This window comes from Melospiza melodia, chromosome 2 (genome assembly GCF_035770615.1).
Source record: "Melospiza melodia melodia isolate bMelMel2 chromosome 2, bMelMel2.pri, whole genome shotgun sequence".
NCBI classification, from domain to species: Eukaryota; Metazoa; Chordata; class Aves; order Passeriformes; family Passerellidae; genus Melospiza; species Melospiza melodia.
The window spans coordinates 35,791,263-35,816,863 of NC_086195.1; positions in this window are offsets into that span (position 1 = coordinate 35,791,263).

The following is a 25,601-nucleotide window of genomic DNA, read 5'->3' on the forward strand; positions in this document are numbered from 1 at the left end:
GCCTATCCTAGCTTTTCAGGAGCAAGCCGGTCACTCCCAGCCATAGGCGCCCAGACACAAAGCTCGGCCCGTTTCCCTGGCAAACAAAAGTAAGCTGCCCCGCTTCTGGATGGCAGATTGCAGGACGCACTTGGTAGTATCAAACCAGCCCGACTTGGCACTGGTGCCACCTCTGGTCTGGGAACCATCCTGCGTATCGTGGATTCTAAGCAGCCAGCCGGCCACTCCCAGCCACAGGCCCCCAAACACAAACAACGGCGCTTTTCCCTGGAAAACAAAACTCGCCTTCCAACATTTTGATGGCAGATTGCAGGAGCCACTTGGTACTATCAAATCAGCCCAACTTGGCACTGGTGCCACCATGCGTTTGGTCACCATCCTGCCTATCGTAGCTTTTCAGGAGCCAGACGGTCACTCCCAGCTATAGGCCCCCAGAGAAAAACCTCGGCCCGTTTCCCTGGCATACAAAAGTAAGCTGCCCCGCTTCTGGATGGCAGATTGCAGGAACCACTTGGTACTATCAAACCAGCCCGACTTGGCACTGGTGCCACCTCTGGTCTGGGAACCATCCTGCGTATCGTGGATTCTAAGGAGCCAGCCGGCCACTCCCAGCCACAGGCCCCCAAACACAAACAACGGCGCTTTTCCCTGGAAAACAAAACTCGCCTGCCAACATTTTGATGGCAGATTGCAGGAGCCACTTGGTACTATCAAACCAGCCCAACTTGGCACTGGTGCCACCATGGGTCTGGTCACCATCCTGCCTATCGTAGCTTTTCAGGACCTAGACGGTCACTCCCAGCCATAGGCCCCGTGACACAAAGCTCGGCCCGTTTCCCTGGCAAACAAAAGTAAGCTGTCCCGCTTCTGGATGGCAGATTGCAGGATCCACTAGGTATTATCAAACCAGCCCGACTTGGCACTGGTGCCACCTCTGGTCTGGGAACCATCCTGCGTATCGTGGATTCTAAGCAGCCAGCCGGCCACTCCCAGCCACAGGCCCCCAAACACAAACAACGGCGCTTTTCCCTGGAAAACAAAACTCGCCTGCCAACATTTTGATGGCAGATTGCAGGAGCCACTTGGTACTATCAAACCAGCCCAACTTGGCACTGGTGCCACCATGGGTCTGGTCACCATCCTGCCTATCGTAGCTTTTCAGGAGCCAGCCGGTCACTCCAAGCCATAGGCCCCCAGACAAAAACCTCGGCCCGTTTCCCTGGCAAAGAAAAATAAGCTACCCCGCTTCTGGATGGCACATTGCAGGAGCCACTTTGCACCATCAAACCAGCCCGACTTGGCACTGGTGCCACCTCTGGTCTGGGAACCATCCTGCGTATCGTGGATTCTAATTAGCCATCCGTCCACTCCCAGCCACAGGCCCCCAAACAAAAACAACGGCGCTTTTCCCTGGAAAACAAAACTCGCCTGCCAAATTTTGATGGCAGATTGCCGGAGCCACTGGGTACTATCAAACCAGCCCAACTTGACACTGGTGCCACCATGGGTCTGGTCACCATCCTGCCTATCGTAGCTTTTCAGGAGCCAGCCGGTCACTCCCAGCCATAGGCCCCCAGACAAAAAGCTCGGACCGTTTCCCTGGCAAACAAAAGTAAGTTATTCCGCTACTGGATGGCAGATTGCAGGAGCCACTTTTCACCATCAAACCAGCCCGACTTGGCACTGGTGCCACCTCTGGTCTGGGAACCATGCTGCGTATCGTGGATTCTAAGGAGCCAGCCGGCCACTCCCAGCCACAGGCCCCCAAACACAAACAACGGCGCATTTCCCTGGATAACAAACTCGCCTGCCAACTTTTTTTATGGCAGATTGCAGGAGCCACTTGGTACTATCAAACCAGCCCAACTTGGCACTGGTGCCACCATGGGTCTGGTCACCATCCTGCCTATCATAGCTTTTCAGGAGCCAGCCGGTCACTCCCAGCCATAGGCCCCGAGACACAAACCTCGGCCCGTTTCCCTGGCAAACAAAAGTAAGCTACCCCGCTTCTGGATGGCAGATTGCAGGACACACTTGGTAGTATCAAACCAGCCCGACTTGGCACTGGTGCCACCTTGGGTCTGGGAACCATCCTGCGTATCGTGGATTCTAAGGAGCCAGCCGGTCACTCCCAGCCACAGGCCCCCAAACACAAACAACGGCGCTTTTCCCTGGAAAACAAAACTCGCCTGCCAATATTTTGATGGCAGATTGCAGGAGCCACTTGCTACTATCAAATCAGCCCAACTTGGCACTGGTGCCACCATGGGTCTGGTCACCATCCTGCCTATCGTAGCTTTTCAGGACCTAGCAGGTCACTCCCAGCCATAGGCGCCCAGACACAAAGCTCGGCCCGTTTCCCTGGCAAACAAAAGTAAGCTGCCCCGCTTCTGGATGGCAGATTTCCGGAGCCACTTGGTACTATCAAACCAGCCCGACTTGGCACTGGTGCCACCTCTGGTCTGGGAACCATGCTGCGTATCGTGGATTCTAAGGAGCCATCCGTCCACTCCCAGCCACAGGCCCCCAAACACAAACAACGGCGCTTTTCCCTGGAAAACAAAACTCGCCTGCCAACATTTTGATGGCAGATTGCAGGAGCCACTTGCTACTATCAAATCAGCCCATCTTGGCACTGGTGCCACCATGGGTCTGGTCACCATCCTGCCTATCGTAGGTGTTAAGGCGCCAGCCGGTCACTCCCAGCCATAGGCCCCCAGAGAAAAACCTCGGCCCGTTTCCCTGGCAAACAAAAGTAAGCTGCCCCGCTTCTGGATGGCAGATTGCAGGAGCCACTTTGCACCATCAAACCAGCCCAACTTGGCACTGGTGCCACCTCTGGTCTGGGAACCATGCTGTGTATCGTGGATTCCAATTAGCAAGCCGGCCACTCCCAGCCACAGGCCTCCAAACACAAACAACGGCGCTTTCCCCTGGAAAACAAAACTCGCCTGCCAACTTTTTGATGGCAGATTGCAGGAGCCACTTGGTACTATCAAACCAGCCCAACTTGGCACTGGTGCCACCATGGGTCTGGTCACCATCCTGCCTATCGTAGCTTTTCAGGACCTAGACGGTCACTCCCAGCCATAGGCCCCGTGACACAAAGCGCGGCCCGTTTCCCTGGCAAACAAAAGTAAGCTGTCCCGCTTCTGGATGGCAGATTGCAGGATCCACTAGGTATTATCAAACCAGCCCGACTTGGCACTGGTGCCACCTCTGGTCTGGGAACCATCCTGCGTATCGTGGATTCTAAGCAGCCAGCCGGCCACTCCCAGCCACAGGCCCCCAAACACAAACAACGGCGCTTTTCCCTGGAAAACAAAACTCGCCTGCCAACATTTTGATGGCAGATTGCAGGAGCCACTTGGTACTATCAAACCAGCCCAACTTGGCACTGGTGCCACCATGGGTCTGGTCACCATCCTGCCTATCGTAGCTTTTCAGGAGCCAGCCGGTCACTCCAAGCCATAGGCCCCCAGACAAAAACCTCGGCCCGTTTCCCTGGCAAAGAAAAATAAGCTACCCCGCTTCTGGATGGCACATTGCAGGAGCCACTTTGCACCATCAAACCAGCCCGACTTGGCACTGGTGCCACCTCTGGTCTGGGAACCATCCTGCGTATCGTGGATTCTAATTAGCCATCCGTCCACTCCCAGCCACAGGCCCCCAAACAAAATCAACGGCGCTTTTCCCTGGAAAACAAAACTCGCCTGCCAAATTTTGATGGCAGATTGCCGGAGCCACTGGGTACTATCAAACCAGCCCAACTTGACACTGGTGCCACCATGGGTCTGGTCACCATCCTGCCTATCGTAGCTTTTCAGGAGCCAGCCGGTCACTCCCAGCCATAGGCCCCCAGACAAAAAGCTCGGACCGTTTCCCTGGCAAACAAAAGTAAGTTATTCCGCTACTGGATGGCAGATTGCAGGAGCCACTTTTCACCATCAAACCAGCCCGACTTGGCACTGGTGCCACCTCTGGTCTGGGAACCATGCTGCGTATCGTGGATTCTAAGGAGCCAGCCGGCCACTCCCAGCCACAGGCCCCCAAACACAAACAACGGCGCATTTCCCTGGATAACAAACTCGCCTGCCAACTTTTTTTATGGCAGATTGCAGGAGCCACTTGGTACTATCAAACCAGCCCAACTTGGCACTGGTGCCACCATGGGTCTGGTCACCATCCTGCCTATCGTAGCTTTTCAGGAGCCAGCCGGTCACTCCCAGCCATAGGCCCCGAGACACAAACCTCGGCCCGTTTCCCTGGCAAACAAAAGTAAGCTACCCCGCTTCTGGATGGCAGATTGCAGGACGCACTTGGTACTATCAAACCAGCCCAACTTGGCACTGGTGCCACCTCTGGTCTGGGAACCATGCTGCGTATCGTGGATTCTAAGGAGCCAGCCGGCCACTCCCAGCCACAGGCCCCCAAACAAAAACAACGGCGCTATTCCCTGGAAAACAAAACTCGCCTGCCAACATTTTGATGGCAGATTGCAGGAGCCACTTGGTACTATCAAATCAGCCCAACTTGGCACTGGTGCCACCATGGGTCTGGTCACCATCCTGCCTATCGTAGCTTTTCAGGAGCCAGCCGGTCACTCCCAGCCATAGGCCCCCAGACACAAACCTCGGCCCGTTTCCCTGGCAAACAAAAGTAAGCTGCCCCGCTTCTGGATGGCAGATTGCAGGAGCCACTTGGTACTATCAAACCAGCCCAACTTGGCACTGGTGCCACCTTGGGTCTGGGAACCATCCTGCGTATCGTGGATTCTAAGGAGCCAGCCGGTCACTCCCAGCCACAGGCCCCCAAACACAAACCACAGCGCTTTTCCCTGGAAAACAAAACCCGCCTGCCGACATTTTGATGGCAGATTGCAGGAGCCACTTGCTACTATCAAATCAGCCCAACTTGGCACTGGTGCCACCATGGGTCTGGTCACCATCCTGCCTATCATAGCTTTTCAGGAGCCAGCCGGTCACTCCCAGCCATAGGCCCCCAGACACAAAGCTCGGCCCGTTTCCCTGGCAAACAAAAGTAAGCTGCCCCGCTTCTGGATGGCAGATTGTAGGACGCACTTGGTACTATCAAACCAGCCCGACTTGGCACTGGTGCCACCTCTGGTCTGGGAACCATGGTGCGTATCGTGAACTCTAAGGAGCCAGCCGGCCACTCCCAGCCATAGGCACCCAAACACAAACAACGGCGCTTTTCCCTGGAAAACAAAACTCGCCTGCCAACTTTTTGATGGCAGATTGCAGGAGCCACTTGCTGCTATCAAATCAGCCCAACTTGGCACTGGTGCCACCATGGGTCTGGTCACCATCCTGCCTATCGTAGCTCTTCAGGAGCCAGCCGGTCACTCCCAGTCATAGGCCCCCAGACACAAAGCTCGGCCCGTTTCCCTGGCAAACAAAAGTAAGCTGCCCCGCTTCTGCATGGCAGATTGCAGGAGCTATTTAGTACTATCAAACCAGCCCGACTTGGCACTGGTGCCACCTCAGGTCTGGGAACCATCCTGCCTATCGTGGATTCTAAGGAGCCAGCCGGCCACTCCCAGCCACAGGCCCCCAAACACAAACAACGGCGCTTTTCCCTGGAAAACAAAACTCGCCTGCCAAATTTTGACGGCAGATTGCAGGAGCCACTTGGTACTATCAAATCAGCCCAACTTGGGACTGGTGCCACCATGGGTCTGGTCACCATCCTGCCTATCGTAGCTTTTCAGGAGCCAGCCGGTCACTCCCAGCCATAGGCCCCCAGACAAAAACCTCGGCCCGTTTCCCTGGCATACAAAAGTAAGCTGCCCTGCTTCTGGATGGCAGATTGCAGGAACCACTTGGTACTATCAAACCAGCAAAACTTGGCACTGGTGCCACCTTGGGTCTGGATACCATGCTGCGTATCGTGGATTCTAAGGAGCCAGCCGGCCACTCCCATCCACAGGCCCCCAAACACAAACAACGGCGCTTTTCCCTGGAAAACAAAACTCTCCTGCCAACTTTTTGATGGGAGATTGCAGGAGCCACTTGGTTTTATCAAATCAGACCAACTTGGCACTGGTGCCACCATGGGTCTGGTCACCATCCTGCCTATCGTAGCTTTTCAGGAGCCAGCCGGTCACTCCCAGCCATAGGCCCCCAGACACAAACCTCGGCCCGTTTCCCTGACAAACCAAAGTAAGTTATCCCGCTTCTGGATGGCAGATTGCCGGAGCCACTTGGTACTATCAAACCAGCCCGACTTGGCACTGGTGCCACCATGGGTCTGGTCACCATCCTGCCTATCGTGGATTCTAATTAGCCCTCTGTCCACTCCCAGCCACAGGCCCCCAAACAAAAACAACGGCGCTTTTCCCTGGAAAACAAAACTCGTCTGCCAACTTTTTGATGGCAGATTTCCAGAGCCACTTGGTACTATCAAACCAGACCAACTTGGCACTGGTGCCACCTTGGGTCTGGGAACCATGCTGCGTATCGTGGATTATAAGGAGCCAGCCGGCCACTCCCAGCCACAGGCCCCCAAACACAAACCACAGCGCTTTTCCTTCGAAAACAAAATTCGCCGGCCAAATTTTTGATGGCAGATTGCAGGAGCCACTTGGTACTATCAAATCAGCCCAACTTGGCACTGGTGCCACCATGGGTCTGGTCACCATCCTGCTTATCGTAGCTTTTCAGGAGCCAGCCGGTCACTCCCAGCCATAGGCGCCCAGACACAATGCTCTGCCCTTTTCCCTGGTAAACCAAAGTAAGCTGCCCCGCTTCTGGATGGCAGATTGCAGGAACCACTTGGTACTATAAAACCAGCCCGACTTGGCACTGGTGCCACCTCTGGTCTGGGAACCATGCTGCGTATCGTGGATTCTAAGGAGCCAGCCGGCCACTCCCAGCCACAGGCCCCCAAACAAAAACAACGGCGCTTTTCCCTGGAAAACAAAACTCGCCTGCCAAATTTTTGATGGCAGATTGCAGGAGCCACTTGGTACTATCAAACCAGCCCAACTTGACACTGGTGCCACCATGGGTCTGGTCACCATCCTGCCTATCTTAGCTTTTCAGGAGCCAGCCGGTCACTCCCAGCCATAGGCCCCCAGACACAAACCTCGGCCCGTTTCCCTGGCAAACAAAAGTAAGCTGCCCCGCTTCTGGATGGCAGATTGCAGGAGCCACTTGGTACTATCAAACCAGCCCAACTTGGCACTGGTGCCACCTTGGGTCTGGGAACCATCCTGCGTATCGTGGATTCTAAGGAGCCAGCCGGTCACTCCCAGTCACAGGCCCCCAAACACAAACCACAGCGCTTTTCTCTGGAAAACAAACCCGCCTGCCGACATTTTGATGGCAGATTGCAGGAGCCACTTGCTGCTATCAAATCAGCCCAACTTGGCACTGGTGCCACCATGGGTCTGGTCACCATCCTGCCTATCGTAGCTTTTCAGGAGCCAGCCGGTCACTCCCAGTCATAGGCCCCCAGACACAAACCTCTGCCCGTTTCCCTGGCAAACAAAAGTAAGCTGCCCCGCTTCTGGATGGCAGATTGTAGGACGCACTTGGTACTATCAAACCAGCCCGACTTGGCACTGGTGCCACCTCTGGTCTGGGAACTATGGTGCGTATCGTGGATTCTAAGGAGCCAGCCGGCCACTCCCAGCCATAGGCACCCAAACACAAACAACGGCGCTTTTCCCTGGAAAACAAAACTCGCCTGCCAACTTTTTGATGGCAGATTGCAGGAGCCACTTGGTACTATCAAACCAGCTCAACTTGGCACTGGTGCCACCATGGGTCTGCTCACCATCCTGCCTATCGTAGCTTTTCAGGAGCCAGACGGTCACTCGCAGCCATAGGCCCCCAGACACAAACCTCGGCCCGTTTCCCTGGCAAACAAAAGTAAGCTGCCCCGCTTCTGCATGGCAGATTGCAGGAGCTATTTAGTACTATCAAACCAGCCCGACTTGGCACTGGTGCCACCATGGGTCTGGTCACCATCCTGCCTATCGTAGCTTTTCAGGAGCCAGCCGGTCACTCCCAGCCATAGGCCCCGTGACAAAAACCTCGGCCCGTTTCCCTGGCAAACAAAAGTAAGTTATCCCGCTTCTGGATGGCAGATTGCAGGAGCCACTTTTCACCATCAAACCAGCCCAACTTGGCACTGGTGCCACCTCTGGTCTGGGAACCATCCTGCGTATCGTGGATTCTAAGGAGCCAGCCGGCCACTCCCAGCCAGAGGCCCCCAAACACAAACAACGGCGCTTTTCCCTGGATAACAAACTCGCCTGCCAACTTTTTGATGGCAGATTGCAGGAGCCACTTGGTACTATCAAACCAGCCCAACTTGGCACTGGTGCCACCATGGGTCTGGTCACCATCCTGCCTATCGTAGCTTTTCAGGAGCCAGGCGGTCACTCCCAGCCATAGGCCCTGAGACACAAACCTCGGCCCGTATCCCTGGCAAACAAAAGTAAGCTGCCCCGCTTCTGGATGGCAGATTGCAGGAGCCACTTGGTACTATCAAACCAGCCCAACTTGGCACTGGTGCCACCTCTGGTCTGGGAACCATGCCGCGTATCGTGGATTCTAAGGAGCCAGCCGGCCACTCCCAGCCACAGGCCCCCAAACAGAAACAACGGCGCTTTTCCCTGGAAAACAAAACTCGCCTGCCAACTTTTTGATGGCAGATTGCAGGAGCCACTTGGTACTATCAAACCAGCCCGACTTGGCACTGGTGCCACCATGGGTCTGGTCACCATCCTGCCTATCGTGGATTCTAATTAGCCATCTGTCCACTCCCAGCCACAGGCCCCCAAACAAAAACAACGGCGCTTTTCCCTGGAAAACAAAACTCGTCTGCCAACTTTTTGATGGCAGATTGCAGGAGCCACTTGGTACTATCAAACCAGCCCAACTTGGCACTGGTGCCACCTTGGGTCTGGGAACCATCCTGCGTATCGTGGATTATAAGGAGCCAGCCGGCCACTCCCAGCCACAGGCCCCCAAACACAAACCACAGCGCTTTTCCCTGGAAAACAAAATTCGCCGGCCAACTTTTTGATGGCAGATTGCAGGAGCCACTTGGTACTATCAAATCAGCCCAACTTGGCACTGGTGCCACCATGGGTCTGGTCACCATCCTGCTTATCGTAGCTTTTCAGGAGCCAGCCGGTCACTCCCAGCCATAGGCGCCCAGACACAATGCTCTGCCCTTTTCCCTGGCAAACCAAAGTAAGCTGCCCCGCTTCTGGATGGCAGATTGCAGGAACCACTTGGTACTATAAAACCAGCCCGACTTGGCACTGGTGCCACCTCTGGTCTGGGAACCATGCTGCGTATCGTGGATTCTAAGGAGCCAGCCGGCCACTCCCAGCCACAGGCCCCCAAACAAAATCAACGGCGCTTTTCCCTGGAAAACAAAACTCGCCTGCCAACATTTTGATGGCAGATTGCAGGAGACACTTGGTACTATCAAACCAGCCCAACTTGACACTGGTGCCACCATGGGTCTGGTCACCATCCTGCCTATCTTAGCTTTTCAGGAGCCAGCCGGTCACTCCCAGCCATAGGCCCCCAGACACAAACCTCGGCCCGTTTCCCTGGCAAACAAAAGTAAGCTGCCCCGCTTCTGGATGGCAGATTGCAGGAGCCACTTGGTACTATCAAACCAGCCCAACTTGGCACTGGTGCCACCTTGGGTCTGGGAACCATCCTGCGTATCGTGGATTCTAAGGAGCCAGCCGGTCACTCCCAGCCACAGGCTCCCAAACACAAACCACAGCGCTTTTCCCTGGAAAACAAACCCGCCTGCCGACATTTTGATGGCAGATTGCAGGAGCCACTTGCTGCTATCAAATCAGCCCAACTTGGCACTGGTGCCACCATGGGTCTGGTCACCATCCTGCCTATCGTAGCTCTTCAGGAGCCAGCCGGTCACTCCCAGTCATAGGCCCCCAGACACAAAGCTCGGCCCGTTTCCCTGGCAAACAAAAGTAAGCTGCCCCGCTTCTGGATGGCAGATTGTAGGACGCACTTGGTACTATCAAACCAGCCCGACTTGGCACTGGTGCCACCTCTGGTCTGGGAACTATGGTGCGTATCGTGGATTCTAAGGAGCCAGCCGGCCACTCCCAGCCATAGGCACCCAAACACAAACAACGGCGCTTTTCCCTGGAAAACAAAACTCGCCTGCCAACTTTTTGATGGCAGATTGCAGGAGCCACTTGGTACTATCAAACCAGCTCAACTTGGCACTGGTGCCACCATGGGTCTGCTCACCATCCTGCCTATCGTAGCTTTTCAGGAGCCAGCCGGTCACTCCAAGCCATAGGCCCCCAGACAAAAACCTCGGCCCGTTTCCCTGGCAAACAAAAGTAAGCTGCCCCGCTTCTGCATGGCAGATTGCAGGAGCTATTTAGTACTATCAAACCAGCCCGACTTGGCACTGGTGCCACCATGGGTCTGGTCACCATCCTGCCTATCCTAGCTTTTCAGGAGCCAGCCGGTCACTCCCAGCCATAGGCCCCCAGACAAAAACCTCGGCCCGTTTCCCTGGCAAACAAAAGTAAGTTATCCCGCTTCTGGATGGCAGATTGCAGGAGCCACTTTTCACCATCAAACCAGCCCAACTTGGCACTGGTGCCACCTCTGGTCTGGGAACCATCCTGCGTATCGTGGATTCTAAGGAGCCAGCCGGCCACTCCCTGCCACAGGCCCCCAAACACAAACAACGGCGCTTTTCCCTGGATAACAAACTCGCCTGCCAACTTTTTGATGGCAGATTGCAGGAGCCACTTGGTACTATCAAACCAGCCCAACTTGGCACTGGTGCCAGCATGGGTCTGGTCACCATCCTGCCTATCGTAGCTTTTCAGGAGCCAGGTGGTCACTCCCAGCCATAGGCCCTGAGACACAAACCTCGGCCCGTATCCCTGGCAAACAAAAGTAAGCTGCCCCGCTTCTGGATGGCAGATTGCAGGACGCACTTGGTACTATCAAACCAGCCCAACTTGGCACTGGTGCCACCTCTGGTCTGGGAACCATGCCGCGTATCGTGGATTCTAAGGAGCCAGCCGGCCACTCCCAGCCACAGGCCCCCAAACAGAAACAACGGCGCTTTTCCCTGGAAAACAAAACTCGCCTGCCAACTTTTTCATGGCAGATTGCAGGAGCCACTTGGTACTATCAAATCAGCCCAACTTGGCACTGGTGCCACCATGGGTCTGGTCACCATCCTGCCTATCGTAGCTTTTCAGGAGCCAGCCGGTCACTCCCAGCCATAGGCCCCCAGACACAAACCTCGGCCCGTTTCCCTGGCAAACAAAAGTAAGCTACCCCGCTTCTGGATGGCAGATTGCAGGAACCACTTTGCACCATCAAACTAGCCCGACTTGGCACTGGTGCCACCTCTGGTCTGGGAACCATGCTGCGTATCGTGGATTCTAAGGAGCCATCCGTCCACTCCCAGACACAGGCCCCCAAACACAAACAACGGCGCTTTTCCCTGGAAAACAAAACTCGCCTGCCAACTTTTTGATGGCAGATTGCAGGAGCCACTTGGTACTATCAAACCAGCCCAACTTGGCACTGGTGCCATCATGGGTCTGGTCACCATCCTGCCTATCGTAGCTTTTCAGGAGCCAGCCGGTCACTCGCAGCCATAGGCCCCCAGACACAAACCTCGGCCCGTTTCCCTGGCAAACAAAAGTAAGCTGCCCCGCTTCTGGATGGCAGATTGCAGGACGCACTTGGTAGTATCAAACCAGCCCGACTTGGCACTGGTGCCACCTCTGGTCTGGGAACCATCCTGCGTATCGTGGATTCCTAGCAGCCAGCCGGCCACTCCCAGCCACAGGCCCCCAAACACAAACAACGGCGCTTTTCCCTGGAAAACAAAACTCGCCTGCCAACTTTTTGATGGCAGATTGCAGGAGCCACTTGGTACTATCAAATCAGCCCAACTTGGCACTGGTGCCACCATGCGTTTGGTCACCATCCTGCCTATCGTAGCTTTTCAGGAGCCAGACGGTCACTCCCAGCTATAGGCCCCCAGACAAAAACCTCGGCCCGTTTCCCTGGCATACAAAAGTAAGCTGCCCCGCTTCTGGATGGCAGATTGCAGGAACAACTTGGTACTATCAAACCAGCCCGACTTGGCACTGGTGCCACCTCTGGTCTGGGAACCATCCTGCGTATCGTGGTTCTAAGGAGCCATCCGTCCACTCCCAGCCACAGGCCCCCAAACACAAACAACGGCGCTTTTCCCTGGAAAACAAAACTCGCCTGCCAACTTTTTGATGGCAGATTGCAGGAGCCACTTGGTACTATCAAACCAGCCCAACTTGGCACTGGTGCCACCATGGATCTGGTCACCATCCTGCCTATCGTAGCTTTTCAGGACCTAGCCGGTCACTCCAAGCCATAGGCGCCCAGACAAAAAGCTCGGCCCGTTTCCCTGGCAAACAAAGTAAGCTGCCCCGCTTCTGGATGGCAGATTGCAGGACGCACTTGGTACTATCAAACCAGCCCGACTTGGCACTGGTGCCGCCTTGGGTCTGGGAACCATCCTGCGTATCGTGGATTCTAAGGAGCCAGCCGGTCACTCCCAGCCACAGGCCCCCAAACACAAACCACAGCGCTTTTCCCTGGAAAACAAAACTCGCCTGCCAACTTTTTGATGGCAGATTGCAGGAGCCACTTGGTACTATCAAATCAGCCCAACTTGGCACTGGTGCCACCATGGGTCTGGTCACCATCCTGCCTATCGTAGCTTTTCAGGAGCCAGCCGGTCCCTCCCTGCCATAGGCCCCCAGAGAAAAACTTTGGCCCGTTTCCCTGGCAAACAAAAGTAAGCTACCCCGCTTCTGGATGGCAGATTGCAGGAGCCACTTTGCACCATCAAACTAGCCCGACTTGGCACTGGTGCCACCTCAGGTCTGGGAACCATCCTGCGTATCGTTCATTCTAAGGAGCCAGCCGGCCACTCCAGCCACAGGCCCCCAGACACAAACAACGGCGCTTTTCCCTGGAAAACAAAACTCGCCTGCCAACTTTTAGATGGCAGATTGCAGGAGCCACTTGGTACTGTCAAATCAGCCCAACTTGGCACTGGTGCCACCATGGGTCTGGTCACCATCCTGCCTATCGTAGCTTTTCAGGACCTAGCAGGTCACTCCCAGCCATAGGCGCCCAGACACAAAGCTCGGCCCGTTTCCCTGGCAAACAAAAGTAAGCTGCCCCGCTTCTGGATGGCAGATTGCAGGAGCCACTTGGTACTATCAAACCATCCCGACATGGCACTGGTGCCACCTCTGGTCTGGGAACCATGCTGCGTATCGTGGATTCTAAGGAGCCATCCGTCCACTCCCAGCCACAGGCCCCCAAACACAAACAACGGCGCTTTTCCCTGGAAAACAAAACTCGCCTGCCAACATTTTGATGGCAGATTGCAGGAGCCACTTGCTACTATCAAATCAGCCCATCTTGGCACTGGTGCCACCATGGGTCTGGTCACCATCCTGCCTATCGTAGGTGTTCAGGCACCAGCCGGTCACTCCCAGCCATAGGCCCCCAGAGAAAAACGTCGGCCCGTTTCCCTGGCAAACAAAAGTAAGCTGCCCCGCTTCTGGATGGCAGATTGCAGGAGCCACTTTGCACCATCAAACCAGCCCAACTTGGCACTGGTGCCACCTCTGGTCTGGGAACCATGCTGTGTATCGTGGATTCCAATTAGCAAGCCGGCCACTCCCAGCCACAGGCCTCCAAACACAAACAACGGCGCTTTTCCCTGGAAAACAAAACTCGCCTGCCAACTTTTTGATGGCAGATTGCAGGAGCCACTTGGTACTATCAAACCAGCCCAACTTGGCACTGGTGCCACCATGGGTCTGGTCACCATCCTGCCTATCGTAGCTTTTCAGGACCTAGACGGTCACTCCCAGCCATAGGCCCCGTGACACAAAGCTCGGCCCGTTTCCCTGGCAAACAAAAGTAAGCTGTCCCGCTTCTGGATGGCAGATTGCAGGATCCACTAGGTATTATCAAACCAGCCCGACTTGGCACTGGTGCCACCTCTGGTCTGGGAACCATCCTGCGTATCGTGGATTCTAAGCAGCCAGCCGGCCACTCCCAGCCACAGGCCCCCAAACACAAACAACGGCGCTTTTCCCTGGAAAACAAAACTCGCCTGCCAACATTTTGATGGCAGATTGCAGGAGCCACTTGGTACTATCAAACCAGCCCAACTTGGCACTGGTGCCACCATGGGTCTGGTCACCATCCTGCCTATCGTAGCTTTTCAGGAGCCAGCCGGTCACTCCAAGCCATAGGCCCCCAGACAAAAACCTCGGCCCGTTTCCCTGGCAAAGAAAAATAAGCTACCCCGCTTCTGGATGGCACATTGCAGGAGCCACTTTGCACCATCAAACCAGCCCGACTTGGCACTGGTGCCACCTCTGGTCTGGGAACCATCCTGCGTATCGTGGATTCTAATTAGCCATCCGTCCACTCCCAGCCACAGGCCCCCAAACAAAATCAACGGCGCTTTTCCCTGGAAAACAAAACTCGCCTGCCAAATTTTGATGGCAGATTGCCGGAGCCACTGGGTACTATCAAACCAGCCCAACTTGACACTGGTGCCACCATGGGTCTGGTCACCATCCTGCCTATCGTAGCTTTTCAGGAGCCAGCCGGTCACTCCCAGCCATAGGCCCCCAGACAAAAAGCTCGGACCGTTTCCCTGGCAAACAAAAGTAAGTTATTCCGCTACTGGATGGCAGATTGCAGGAGCCACTTTTCACCATCAAACCAGCCCGACTTGGCACTGGTGCCACCTCTGGTCTGGGAACCATGCTGCGTATCGTGGATTCTAAGGAGCCAGCCGGCCACTCCCAGCCACAGGCCCCCAAACAAAAACAACGGCGCATTTCCCTGGATAACAAACTCGCCTGCCAACTTTTTGATGGCAGATTGCAGGAGCCACTTGGTACTATCAAACCAGCCCAACTTGGCACTGGTGCCACCATGGGTCTGGTCACCATCCTGCCTATCGTAGCTTTTCAGGAGCCAGCCGGTCACTCCCAGCCATAGGCCCCGAGACACAAACCTCGGCCCGTTTCCCTGGCAAACAAAAGTAAGCTACCCCGCTTCTGGATGGCAGATTGCAGGACGCACTTGGTACTATCAAACCAGCCCAACTTGGCACTGGTGCCACCTTGGGTCTGGGAACCATCCTGCGTATCGTGGATTCTAAGGAGCCAGCCGGCCACTCCCAGCCACAGGCCCCCAAACAAAAACCACAGCGCTTTTCCCTGGAAAACAAAACCCGCCTGCCGACATTTTGATGGCAGATTGCAGGAGCCACTTGCTACTATCAAATCAGCCCAACTTGGCACTGGTGCCACCATGGGTCTGGTCACCATCCTGCCTATCGTAGCTTTTCAGGAGCCAGCCGGTCACTCCCAGCCATAGGCCCCCAGACACAAAACTCGGCCCTTTTCCCTGGCAAACAAAAGTAAGCTGCCCCGCTTCTGGATGGCAGATTGTAGGACGCACTTGGTACTATCAAACCAGCCCGACTTGGCACTGGTGCCACCTCTGGTCTGGGAACCATGGTGCGTATCGTGAATTCTAAGGAGCCAGCCGGCCACTCCCAGCCATAGGCACCCAAACACAAACAACGGCGCTTTTCCCTGGAAAACAAAACTCGCCTGCCAACTTTTTGATGGCAGATTGCAGGAGCCACTTGGTACTATCAAACCAGCTCAACTTGGCACTGGTGCCACCATGGGTCTGCTCACCATCCTGCCTATCGTAGCTTTTCAGGAGCCAGACGGTCACTCGCAGCCATAGGGCCCCAGACACAAACCTCGGCCCGTTTCCCTGGCAAACAAAAGTAAGCTGCCCCGCTTCTGCATGGCAGATTATAGGAGCTATTTAGTACTATCAAACGAGCCCGACTTGGCACTGGTGCCACCTCAGGTCTGGGAACCATCCTGCGTATCGTGGATTCTAAGGAGCCAGCCGGCCACTCCCAGCCACAGGCCCCCAAACACAAACAACGGCGCTTTTCCCTGGAAAACAAAAATCGCCTGCCAACATTTTGATGGCAGATTGCAGGAGACACTTGGTACTATCAAATCAGCCCAACTTGGGACTGGTGCCACCATGGGTCTGGTCACCATCCTGCCTATCGTAGCTTTTCAGGAGCCAGCCGGTCACTCCCAGCCATAGGCCCCCAGACAAAAACCTCGGCCCGTTTCCCTGGCATACAAAAGTAAGCTGCCCTGCTTCTGGATGGCAGATTGCAGGAACCACTTGGTACTATCAAACCAGCAAAACTTGGCACTGGTGCCACCTTGGGTCTGGATACCATGCTGCGTATCGTGGATTCTAAGGAGCCAGCCGGCCACTCCCAGCCACAGGCCCCCAAACACAAACAACGGCGCTTTTCCCTGGGAAACAAAACTCTCCTGCCAACTTTTTGATGGGAGATTGCAGGAGCCACTTGGTTTTATCAAATCAGACCAACTTGGCACTGGTGCCACCATGGGTCTGGTCACCATCCTGCCTATCGTAGCTTTTCAGGAGCCAGCCGGTCACTCCCAGCCATAGGCCCCCAGACACAAACCTCGGCCCGTTTCCCTGACAAACAAAAGTAAGTTATCCCGCTTCTGGATGGCAGATTGCCGGAGCCACTTGGTACTATCAAACCAGCCCGACTTGGCACTGGTGCCACCATGGGTCTGGTCACCATCCTGCCGCTCGTGGATTCTAATTAGCCATCCGTCCACTCCCAGCCACAGGCCCCCAAACAAAAACAACGGCGCTTTTCCCTGGAAAACAAAACTCGTCTGCCAACTTTTTGATGGCAGATTGCCAGAGCCACTTGGTACTATCAAACCAGCCCAACTTGGCACTGGTGCCACCTTGGGTCTGGGAACCATCCTGCGTATCGTGGATTATAAGGAGCCAGCCGGCCACTCCCAGCCACAGGCCCCCAAACACAAACCACAGCGCTTTTCCCTGGAAAACAAAATTCGCCGGCCAACTTTTTGATGGCAGATTGCAGGAGCCACTTGGTACTATCAAATCAGCCCAACTTGGCACTGGTGCCACCATGGGTCTGGTCACCATCCTGCTTATCGTAGCTTTTCAGGAGCCAGCCGGTCACTCCCAGCCATAGGCGCCCAGACACAATGCTCTGCCCTTTTCCCTGGCAAACCAAAGTAAGCTGCCCCGCTTCTGGATGGCAGATTGCAGGAACCACTTGGTACTATAAAACCAGCCCGACTTGGCACTGGTGCCACCTCTGGTCTGGGAACCATGCTGCGTATCGTGGATTCTAAGGAGCCAGCCGGCCACTCCCAGCCACAGGCCCCCAAACAAAAACAACGGCGCTTTTCCCTGGAAAACAAAACTCGCCTGCCAAATTTTTGATGGCAGATTGCAGGAGCCACTTGGTACTATCAAACCAGCCCAACTTGACACTGGTGCCACCATGGGTCTGGTCACCATCCTGCCTATCTTAGCTTTTCAGGAGCCAGCCGGTCACTCCCAGCCATAGGCCCCCAGACACAAAGCTCGGCCCGTTTCCCTGGCAAACAAAAGTAAGCTGCCCCGCTTCTGGATGGCAGATTGCAGGAGCCACTTGGTACTATCAAACCAGCCCAACTTGGCACTGGTGCCACCTTGGGTCTGGGAACCATCCTGCGTATCGTGGATTCTAAGGAGCCAGCCGGTCACTCCCAGCCACAGGCCCCCAAACACAAACCACAGCGCTTTTCCCTGGAAAACAAACCCGCCTGCCGACATTTTGATGGCAGATTGCAGGAGCCACTTGCTGCTATCAAATCAGCCCAACTTGGCACTGGTGCCACCATGGGTCTGGTCACCATCCTGCCTATCGTAGCTTTTCAGGAGCCAGCCGGTCACTCCCAGCCATAGGCCCCCAGACACAAAGCTCGGCCCGTTTCCCTGGCAAACAAAAGTAAGCTGCCCCGCTTCTGGATGGCAGATTGTAGGACGCACTTGGTACTATCAAACCAGCCCGACTTGGCACTGGTGCCACCTCTGGTCTGGGAACTATGGTGCGTATCGTGGATTCTAAGGAGCCAGCCGGCCACTCCCAGCCATAGGCACCCAAACACAAACAACGGCGCTTTTCCCTGGAAAACAAAACTCGCCTGCCAACTTTTTGATGGCAGATTGCAGGAGCCACTTGGTACTATTAAACCAGCTCAACTTGGCACTGGTGCCACCATGGGTCTGCTCACCATCCTGCCTATCGTAGCTTTTCAGGAGCCAGACGGTCACTCGCAGCCATAGGCCCCCAGACAAAAACCTCGGCCCGTTTCCCTGGCAAACAAAAGTAAGCTGCCCCGCTTCTGCATGGCAGATTGCAGGAGCTATTTAGTACTATCAAACCAGCCCGACTTGGCACTGGTGCCACCTCAGGTCTGGGAACCATCCTGCGTATCGTGGATTCTAAGGAGCCAGCCGGCCACTCCCAGCCACAGGCCCCCAAACACAAACAACGGCGCTTTTCCCTGGAAAACAAATCTCGCCTGCCAAATTTTGACGGCAGATTGCAGGAGCCACTTGGTACTATCAAATCAGCCCAACTTGGCACTGGTGCCACCATGGGTCTGGTCACCATCCTGCCTATCGTAGCTTTTCAGGAGCCAGCCGGTCACTCCCAGCCATAGGCCCCCAGACAAAAACCTCGGCCCGTTTCCCTGGCATACAAAAGTAAGCTGCCCTGCTTCTGGATGGCAGATTGTAGGAACCACTTGGTACTATCAAACCAGCAAAACTTGGCACTGGTGCCACCTTGGGTCTGGATACCATGCTGCGTATCGTGGATTCTAAGGAGCCAGCCGGCCACTCCCAGCCACAGGCCCCCAAACACAAACAACGGCGCTTTTCCCTGGGAAACAAAACTCTCCTGCCAACTTTTTGATGGGAGATTGCAGGAGCCACTTGGTTTTATCAAATCAGACCAACTTGGCACTGGTGCCACCATGGGTCTGGTCACCATCCTGCCTATCGTAGCTTTTCAGGAGCCAGCCGGTCACTCCCAGCCATAGGCCCCCAGACACAAACCTCGGCCCGTTTCCCTGACAAACAAAAGTAAGTTATCCCGCTTCTGGATGGCAGATTGCCGGAGCCACTTGGTACTATCAAACCAGCCCGACTTGGCACTGGTGCCACCATGGGTCTGGTCACCATCCTGCCTATCGTGGATTCTAATTAGCCATCCGTCCACTCCCAGCCACAGGCCCCCAAACAAAAACAACGGCGCTTTTCCCTGGAAAACAAAACTCGTCTGCCAACTTTTTGATGGCAGATTGCCAGAGCCACTTGGTACTATCAAACCAGCCCAACTTGGCACTGGTGCCACCTTGGGTCTGGGAACCATCCTGCGTATCGTGGATTATAAGGAGCCAGCCGGCCACTCCCAGCCACAGGCCCCCAAACACAAACCACAGCGCTTTTCCCTGGAAAACAAAACCCGCCTGCCGACATTTTGATGGCAGATTGCAGGAGCCACTTGCTACTATCAAATCAGCCCAACTTGGCACTGGTGCCACCATGGGTCTGGTCACCATCCTGCCTATCGTAGCTTTTCAGGAGCCAGCCGGTCACTCCCAGCCATAGGCCCCCAGACACAAAACTCGGCCCTTTTCCCTGGCAAACAAAAGTAAGCTGCCCCGCTTCTGGATGGCAGATTGTAGGACGCACTTGGTACTATCAAACCAGCCCGACTTGGCACTGGTGCCACCTCTGGTCTGGGAACCATGGTGCGTATCGTGAATTCTAAGGAGCCAGCCGGCCACTCCCAGCCATAGGCACCCAAACACAAACAACGGCGCTTTTCCCTGGAAAACAAAACTCGCCTGCCAACTTTTTGATGGCAGATTGCAGGAGCCACTTGGTACTATCAAACCAGCTCAACTTGGCACTGGTGCCACCATGGGTCTGCTCACCATCCTGCCTATCGTAGCTTTTCAGGAGCCAGACGGTCACTCGCAGCCATAGGCCCCCAGACACAAACCTCGGCCCGTTTCCCTGGCAAACAAAAGTAAGCTGCCCCGCTTCTGCATGGCAGATTATAGGAGCTATTTAGTACTATCAAACGAGCCCGACTTGGCACTGGTGCCACCTCAGGTCTGGGAACCATCCTGCGTATCGTGGATTCTAAGGAGCCAGCCGGCCACTCCCAGCCACAGGCGCCCAAACACAAACAACGGCGCTTTTCCCTGGAAAACAAAAATCGCCTGCCAAATTTTGATGGCAGATTGCAGGAGCCACTTGGTACTATCAAATCAGCCCAACTTGGGACTGGTGCCACCATGGGTCTGGTCACCATCCTGCCTATCGTAGCTTTTCAGGAGCCAGACGGTCACTCCCAGCCATAGGCCCCCAGACAAAAACCTCGGCCCGTTTCCCTGGCATACAAAAGTAAGCTGCCCTGCTTCTGGATGGCAGATTGCAGGAACCACTTGGTACTATCAAACCAGCAAAACTTGGCACTGGTGCCACCTTGGGTCTGGATACCATGCTGCGTATCGTGGATTCTAAGGAGCCAGCCGGCCACTCCCAGCCACAGGCCCCCAAACACAAACAACGGCGCTTTTCCCTGGAAAACAAAACTCTCCTGCCAACTTTTTGATGGGAGATTGCAGGAGCCACTTGGTTTTATCAAATCAGACCAACTTGGCACTGGTGCCACCATGGGTCTGTTCACCATCCTGCCTATCGTAGCTTTTCAGGAGCCAGCCGGTCACTCCCAGCCATAGGCCCCCAGACACAAACCTCGGCCCGTTTCCCTGACAAACAAAAGTAAGTTATCCCGCTTCTGGATGGCAGATTGCCGGAGCCACTTGGTACTATCAAACCAGCCCGACTTGGCACTGGTGCCACCATGGGTCTGGTCACCATCCTGCCTCTCGTGGATTCTAATTAGCCATCCGTCCACTCCCAGCCACAGGCCCCCAAACAAAAACAACGGCGCTTTTCCCTGGAAAACAAAACTCGTCTGCCAACTTTTTGATGGCAGATTGCCAGAGCCACTTGGTACTATCAAACCAGCCCAACTTGGCACTGGTGCCACCTTGGGTCTGGGAACCATCCTGCGTATCGTGGATTATAAGGAGCCAGCCGGCCACTCCCAGCCACAGGCCCCCAAACACAAACCACAGCGCTTTTCCCTGGAAAACAAAATTCGCCGGCCAACTTTTTGATGGCAGATTGCAGGAGCCACTTGGTACTATCAAATCAGCCCAACTTGGCACTGGTGCCACCATGGGTCTGGTCACCATCCTGCTTATCGTAGCTTTTCAGGAGCCAGCCGGTCACTCCCAGCCATAGGCGCCCAGACACAATGCTCTGCCCTTTTCCCTGGCAAACCAAAGTAAGCTGCCCCGCTTCTGGATGGCAGATTGCAGGAACCACTTGGTACTATAAAACCAGCCCGACTTGGCACTGGTGCCACCTCTGGTCTGGGAACCATGCTGCGTATCGTGGATTCTAAGGAGCCAGCCGGCCACTCCCAGCCACAGGCCCCCAAACAAAAACAACGGCGCTTTTCCCTGGAAAACAAAACTCGCCTGCCAAATTTTTGATGGCAGATTGCAGGAGCCACTTGGTACTATCAAACCAGCCCAACTTGACACTGGTGCCACCATGGGTCTGGTCACCATCCTGCCTATCTTAGCTTTTCAGGAGCCAGCCGGTCACTCCCAGCCATAGGCCCCCAGACACAAAGCTCGGCCCGTTTCCCTGGCAAACAAAAGTAAGCTGCCCCGCTTCTGGATGGCAGATTGCAGGAGCCACTTGGTACTATCAAACCAGCCCAACTTGGCACTGGTGCCACCTTGGGTCTGGGAACCATCCTGCGTATCGTGGATTCTAAGGAGCCAGCCGGTCACTCCCAGCCACAGGCCCCCAAACACAAACCACAGCGCTTTTCCCTGGAAAACAAACCCGCCTGCCGACATTTTGATGGCAGATTGCAGGAGCCACTTGCTGCTATCAAATCAGCCCAACTTGGCACTGGTGCCACCATGGGTCTGGTCACCATCCTGCCTATCGTAGCTTTTCAGGAGCCAGCCGGTCACTCCCAGCCATAGGCCCCCAGACACAAAGCTCGGCCCGTTTCCCTGGCAAACAAAAGTAAGCTGCCCCGCTTCTGGATGGCAGATTGTAGGACGCACTTGGTACTATCAAACCAGCCCGACTTGGCACTGGTGCCACCTCTGGTCTGGGAACTATGGTGCGTATCGTGGATTCTAAGGAGCCAGCCGGCCACTCCCAGCCATAGGCACCCAAACACAAACAACGGCGCTTTTCCCTGGAAAACAAAACTCGCCTGCCAACTTTTTGATGGCAGATTGCAGGAGCCACTTGGTACTATTAAACCAGCTCAACTTGGCACTGGTGCCACCATGGGTCTGCTCACCATCCTGCCTATCGTAGCTTTTCAGGAGCCAGACGGTCACTCGCAGCCATAGGCCCCCAGACAAAAACCTCGGCCCGTTTCCCTGGCAAACAAAAGTAAGCTGCCCCGCTTCTGCATGGCAGATTGCAGGAGCTATTTAGTACTATCAAACCAGCCCGACTTGGCACTGGTGCCACCTCAGGTCTGGGAACCATCCTGCGTATCGTGGATTCTAAGGAGCCAGCCGGCCACTCCCAGCCACAGGCCCCCAAACACAAACAACGACGCTTTTCCCTGGAAAACAAATCTCGCCTGCCAAATTTTGACGGCAGATTGCAGGAGCCACTTGGTACTATCAAATCAGCCCAACTTGGGACTGGTGCCACCATGGGTCTGGTCACCATCCTGCCTATCGTAGCTTTTCAGGAGCCAGCCGGTCACTCCCAGCCATAGGCCCCCAGACAAAAACCTCGGCCCGTTTCCCTGGCATACAAAAGTAAGCTGCCCTGCTTCTGGATGGCAGATTGCAGGAACCACTTGGTACTATCAAACCAGCAAAACTTGGCACTGGTGCCACCTTGGGTCTGGATACCATGCTGCGTATCGTGGATTCTAAGGAGCCAGCCGGCCACTCCCAGCCACAGGCCCCCAAACACAAACAACGGCGCTTTTCCCTGGGAAACAAAACTCTCCTGCCAACTTTTTGATGGGAGATTGCAGGAGCCACTTGGTTTTATCAAATCAGACCAACTTGGCACTGGTGCCACCATGGGTCTGGTCACCATCCTGCCTATCGTAGCTTTTCAGGAGCCAGCCGGTCACTCCCAGCCATAGGCCCCCAGACACAAACCTCGGCCCGTTTCCCTGACAAACAAAAGTAAGTTATCCCGCTTCTGGATGGCAGATTGCCGGAGCCACTTGGTACTATCAAACCAGCCCGACTTGGCACTGGTGCCACCATGGGTCTGGTCACCATCCTGCCTATCGTGGATTCTAATTAGCCATCCGTCCACTCCCAGCCACAGGCCCCCAAACAAAAACAACGGCGCTTTTCCCTGGAAAACAAAACTCGTCTGCCAACTTTTTGATGGCAGATTGCCAGAGCCACTTGGTACTATCAAACCAGCCCAACTTGGCACTGGTGCCACCTTGGGTCTGGGAACCATGCTGCGTATCGTGGATTATAAGGAGCCAGCCGGCCACTCCCAGCCACAGGCCCCCAAACAAAAACAACGGCGCTTTTCCCTGGAAAACAAAATTCGCCGGCCAACTTTTTGATGGCAGATTGCAGGAGCCACTTGGTACTATCAAATCAGCCCAACTTGGCACTGGTGCCACCATGGGTCTGGTCACCATCCTGCCTATCGTAGCTTTTCAGGAGCCAGCCGGTCACTCCCAGCCATAGGCGCCCAGACACAATGCTCTGCCCTTTTCCCTGGCAAACCAAAGTAAGCTGCCCCGCTTCTGGATGGCAGATTGCAGGAACCACTTGGTACTATAAAACCAGCCCGACTTGGCACTGGTGCCACCTCTGGTCTGGGAACCATGCTGCGTATCGTGGATTCTAAGGAGCCAGCCGGCCACTCCCAGCCACAGGCCCCCAAACAAAAACAACGGCGCTTTTGCCTGGAAAACAAAACTCGCCTGCCAAATTTTTGATGGCAGATTGCAGGAGCCACTTGGTACTATCAAACCAGCCCAACTTGACACTGGTGCCACCATGGGTCTGGTCACCATCCTGCCTATCTTAGCTTTTCAGGAGCCAGCCGGTCACTCCCAGCCATAGGCCCCCAGACACAAAGCTCGGCCCGTTTCCCTGGCAAACAAAAGTAAGCTGCCCCGCTTCTGGATGGCAGATTGCAGGAGCCACTTGGTACTATCAAACCAGCCCGACTTGGCACTGGTGCCACCTTGGGTCTGGGAACCATCCTGCGTATCGTGGATTCTAAGGAGCCAGCCGGTCACTCCCAGCCACAGGCCCCCAAACACAAACCACAGCGCTTTTCCCTGGAAAACAAACCCGCCTGCCGACATTTTGATGGCAGATTGCAGGAGCCACTTGCTGCTATCAAATCAGCCCAACTTGGCACTGGTGCCACCATGGGTCTGGTCACCATCCTGCCTATCGTAGCTTTTCAGGAGCCAGCCGGTCACTCCCAGCCATAGGCCCCCAGACACAAAGCTCGGCCCGTTTCCCTGGCAAACAAAAGTAAGCTGCCCCGCTTCTGGATGGCAGATTGTAGGACGCACTTGGTACTATCAAACCAGCCCGACTTGGCACTGGTGCCACCTCTGGTCTGGGAACTATGGTGCGTATCGTGGATTCTAAGGAGCCAGCCGGCCACTCCCAGCCATAGGCACCCAAACACAAACAACGGCGCTTTTCCCTGGAAAACAAAACTCGCCTGCCAACTTTTTGATGGCAGATTGCAGGAGCCACTTGGTACTATCAAACCAGCTCAACTTGGCACTGGTGCCACCATGGGTCTGCTCACCATCCTGCCTATCGTAGCTTTTCAGGAGCCAGACGGTCACTCGCAGCCATAGGCCCCCAGACAAAAACCTCGGCCTGTTTCCCTGGCAAACAAAAGTAAGCTGCCCCGCTTCTGCATGGCAGATTGCAGGAGCTATTTAGTACTATCAAACCAGCCCGACTTGGCACTGGTGCCACCTCAGGTCTGGGAACCATCCTGCGTATCGTGGATTCTAAGGAGCCAGCCGGCCACTCCCAGCCACAGGCCCCCAAACACAAACAACGGCGCTTTTCCCTGGAAAACAAAACTCGCCTGCCAAATTTTGACGGCAGATTGCAGGAGCCACTTGGTACTATCAAATCAGCCCAACTTGGGACTGGTGCCACCATGGGTCTGGTCACCATCCTGCCTATCGTAGCTTTTCAGGAGCCAGCCGGTCACTCCCAGCCATAGGCCCCCAGACAAAAACCTCGGCCCGTTTCCCTGGCAAACAAAAGTAAGCTGCCCTGCTTCTGGATGGCAGATTGCAGGAACCACTTGGTACTATCAAACCAGCAAAACTTGGCACTGGTGCCACCTTGGGTCTGGATACCATGCTGCGTATCGTGGATTCTAAGGAGCCAGCCGGCCACTCCCAGCCACAGGCCCCCAAACACAAACAACGGCGCTTTTCCCTGGAAAACAAAACTCTCC